This window comes from Mytilus edulis, chromosome 5, assembly GCF_963676685.1.
Source record: "Mytilus edulis chromosome 5, xbMytEdul2.2, whole genome shotgun sequence".
Lineage (NCBI taxonomy): Eukaryota > Metazoa > Mollusca > Bivalvia > Mytilida > Mytilidae > Mytilus > Mytilus edulis.
The window spans coordinates 44322129-44326789 of NC_092348.1; the positions used below are offsets into that span (position 1 = coordinate 44322129).

Genomic DNA, 4661 nt, shown 5'->3' on the forward strand with positions numbered 1-4661 from the left:
AAATCAAATATTGATGATGTTAGCAATTATAGGTACATGTACAGCCTTCAACATGACATCTTGGTAAGTGCTTCAAATTATGAATGTTTAGTGTTTCAGTGGCCTAGAACTCAGATTTCACTATGATGGCGGAAATTCTAGAATGAAGGTTTCACTTTGACGACGGAAAACCATTTTTAATGAATTATTCAGAAATACAACAAACTACCATATTTACCTTAATATTTACTGAAAATGCATTCAGCTGGATTCACTACACGATTACAAGCTAGGAAAATCGGCCCAAAATCTGACTGTCTAATTTATAAATATATATATTCTACACAATTCATACACACTTCTAAAAATATCCCAAATGAAGAAAATACCTGAAATTCAATTCAACTATTGCTTTTTTCCTTTGACCAACTAGAGAGAGTATAAAAAAGAAGATGTGGTATGATTGCCAATGAGACAACTGTCCACAAGAGACCAAAACCTATCCAACAGTTTAGACTTCTTTTTTCTTACAATGTACATGTAGCTACATGAACCAATAAAAAAAATAATAGTTTGTTTCTGAATTTTTAATTTTTATTCCAAATTTTAGTCTTGTGCTGGTTGTATACATTGTACATGTCATTCCAAATGTTGGTTTTCTGCCCTCTAATCAGCTGGGCAATTTGCACAATTGTTTCTGCATACACGTAGTTGGTATTGGTAATGTTTTCTACTCTAGCTCAGTCAATATAGTACACTGGATATGTAGGATGGCTTGTTTCGAATCTAAGACATTTTCACATATATGTGGTTAAATTTTCGGAATACGAAGTGCGATTTTTTTTCACACAACAATTTCTTTGAAAATTTAAAACTTTGAATACATTAAAAAAACTCCATAGTTTTTACATATTTATACTATGATCCTCTACTTTCCAGATCAACACAAATGGTAAAGCTCAGTCACTTGTTAAAAATGAAACATGTTCAATATCACTACAGAGACAATTTTTGTTTACACACAACTTTTGTGTTCCTCATTTGATGGCGCATTAGTTTCTCATTTAAAGGTGCATTAGGAATATTGACCCAGCTGGTCTTGTGTTGGTTTCAGATCTCTGAAAAAAAAATCATAAATTATAAAATACAAAAAAATAAATTGATCCCAACTTATGAATTACAGCAGTTCTTACAAATTATCCTGTGTTTACACATAATCAATATTTTTTCTATTGCTGGTCCTATAATAAACTGCAGATTCATAATTATGTTATGTTGTTACTGAGATGTTTGTATCTTTGCCAATTATACACATTTTGATGATGTATGTTAGAAATTTAACACAATTTCAACAGTATATAATTATTCATAACTTATGATTAACCTTCGTTCTTATTTAAAAAAAAAAAAAATTTGTTGTTAAATTGAACATGTGTTAATGAAATTATGTCTGTTCCAGAAAATACTATGTCCACCCCTAAGGGACAGCCCTAAGCCCTTTTTAAAAAAAAAATCCCAGCACCGACAGAATTAAAAATTAATAAGAACAACACTTCCTTTGCATTTTGGTATTTCATACACAACCACCCCCAAATAAAATTTAAGAAAAGAGCTTTCCCTGGGGGAGAGGGGACATAATATTTTCTGGAGCAACCAGTGGTTATTCTACAAATAATAATGAGTCCAAATAATTAACAAAGGAAGTTTGGTTTCACAATATTGTCATTTTTCAATTAATTTAAGATATGCAAAGGATTCTACCTTAATAAATTTAGCATGTACATCGATACAACAAGACCTCATAGCATATGCCAATGAACGCAATCTATAAAATCAACAAATTATAATTTGATAAATAAAATTAATATAAGAAGAATGTGTCCATGAGCCACAAATGATCTTATCAAACTTAATTTAAAAGACATATCTAGAGAACAGTAAAGCAGGTGCTCTCCAAATTCAAACTCTGCGTTTTATGATAATAAGCGTTGTGTATTGGTTGCATAACATGTGGTTTAGGCAAACGTTAGATAACAAAATTCAATTTTGAGTTCAATGTACATGTATGTACGTACAGTACAAGAGTTAAACTATATCACTCAGTTAAGGAGGACAGAAAAAGAGCTGATCAACTGATGTTTACCTTTTTAAAATCTTGGTCCAAATTCTTGAGCTGGTGCATGCTTAACTGTTACATGGTTACTGCAATGATTTCCTCAACCTCAGACACATTGGATCTGTGGATTTATATACAAGACTCTGGAAAAAAAATTAAAAATACGTTCAATTATCTTTTATATTCTTCTGTCTGTTTCATATAAAAAAGAAGATGTGGTATGATTGCCAATGAGATAACTCTTTACAAGAGACCAAAATGACACAGAAATTAACATTTATAGGTAACCGTACTGCATTCAACAATGAGCAAAGCCCATACCGCATAGCCAGCTATGAAAGGCCCGAAATGACAATGTGAAACAATTCAAACGAGAAAATTCACCGCCTTATTTATATAAAAAAAAATGTTAGCCCAACAAATCTTTAGGAGAACAAAGTGACAAATTTAAATGCATTCCAAAATTCATATGTTTTATGATTGATTACAACATGGTTTCTGATCACATATTTAGTGATTGTACATGTAGCTCGTCATTGATAAACATGTAGATTTCATATTATAAATTGTACAGCAAAAAAGATGTCCCTATGTACTGTTTTAACACCTGTAAACTGGGTTTTACCCTGAAAACAAGAAAATTTTACCCAACTTTCAAGGCTAGATCCTAGTCTAAATCATTATGACACTTTCAAGACTTGGAAGGCTGTTTTTTTATTTTTTTCTGGGACGCCTTCCTACAACGACCTAATCCTATTACGACAACCGTGATGGCTATCTTAATTTTTTTCTGTGACGCCTATATTTTACAACATCTTTATTGGCACAATTGTCTATTTCCATGTCAGACCCAGTGATACAATGATTGATCGTTTGTTGCTCAACATCCAGTGGCAAATATTTCATGCATGTTAGCAACGACCCCCAGTGATATATGCAGCATTATCATTAATAGGCCGGGTTGGTAATATGCCAAGTTTGAAATGTGCGGAGTTTGTAATGGACCCAAATATCTAAAGTGCTGAGATGTTTAGCTTCACATTTTCTGATATTGATAACATGGATAAGACTTGTATGCTTCAATGATTATCAAAAAATAACAGAGCAGACACTTGTAGCCTTAATATATAGGGATAGTAGCTCTTGTCACAGATAGAAAACAAGTACTTGTGGCTGTGCACCCCTCCCCCTTTTTTTTTTACTTTCTACAGTTTTTAATTTACTTATTTTTAATTGCATATATCTTCAGAAACAACACAAGTTAATCAAGAAATTTGATAAATGGATTCAAATAACACACATCATGGCTAAAATATCTTGTATCAGTGCAATATATTGACAGTATAAGAAAAAGTATCATATTTCAACACGATCACGTATAACCGACTTGAAAGAGGCGCCCAACACGGTAACAGCTGTTTTATTTTCATCAATCAAACTTGTTTTTATCATGGAGAACCTATTTGGTGTAATGTGCAATCATTATTTTACCTTTTTCTTTGTTCTGGAATCTGGATCAAGCTAAATTTCCACTGCCAATTCCTCACTGTTTTCAAAAATCAAGCGGCAAAAGTGCGCATGCTCAGACTTTTCATAGGATGCAGCGGTAAAACCCGAGTACTGCTGAACGTTACACTAATCAAATCGTGAAAAACGATTATAAAATCCAAGTGATAAATGATGACAAAATTTTAATGATATAATAAACAATAAATATTCATATAAAATACATATATTAGAACATTAAAATTGGATTTGTAATATTTTCTTTGACATCTTGATGCAAATTATGTCTGCGGGAAAAAAGGGGGATTTTTTTTTTTAAATCGAAAAAATCGTAAATATATTCTAGTGAAGGTGAATGATTGATATATCCAGGAATACTCATTATGACATACCCCAAAAATTCGTCCCATAAAACCAGATTTTTACAATGTATTCACTACGTTCTTATAATGTCGATACGACGTAACAAAATGTTACGTCGGATTATGACAGTTATAAGCACGTTGTCACAACGTAATAAAATGTTACGTCCTGACAAGGTACTAAATTTACGTGAATCCGACGTAATTTCATAACGTCGTCTGTACGTCTGCATCCAACGTTGGATTTTTACGTTCCCACAACGTTGGTACGACGTAAACTCACGACATGACGTTCAGACGACCATTAACCGACGTCGGGAGTACGTCGTGTGTTTACTGGGATGTCCTTCTATATCCGACTATACGGTAATTGTTGTTGTTTTACTTTTTTATATTTTGTATCAATATCTGAGATTTAAGTTATGTTGTCTCTGTTTCGCTCAGCTTTGAACCTTACTGTTTCCTTTCTTTTATTGAAAGAAGGAATAAATTAACAAGGTGGGAGTCTCAAATCATAGCTAGTCGAAGTAAAACAGATCACAGCATGACCAAGGCGAAAAAATAGGACAGACACACAAAACTTCTTAAAACACTTTACCGAAATGTGCGAACACTACATAAACCAGTATGGTGATATATGTTGCTTAGGAAGGGTATTCAATTTTATTTATTCTGTATTATTAATGTCCAGTTATATA

The 4661-nt window shown here is 32.5% G+C and overlaps 1 long non-coding RNA gene across 1 annotated transcript; it reads right to left on the bottom strand.

The window, feature by feature from the left end:
- Positions 1-401: 401 nt before the first annotated feature.
- Positions 402-3732, bottom strand: LOC139523751 (uncharacterized). Its single transcript, XR_011664676.1, has 3 exons — positions 3587-3732; positions 2123-2238; positions 402-1097 (listed from the first exon to the last, which is right to left on the bottom strand). It is a non-coding gene; the product is annotated as an uncharacterized lncRNA (long non-coding RNA).
- Between the last annotated feature and the right edge of the window lie 929 nt (positions 3733-4661).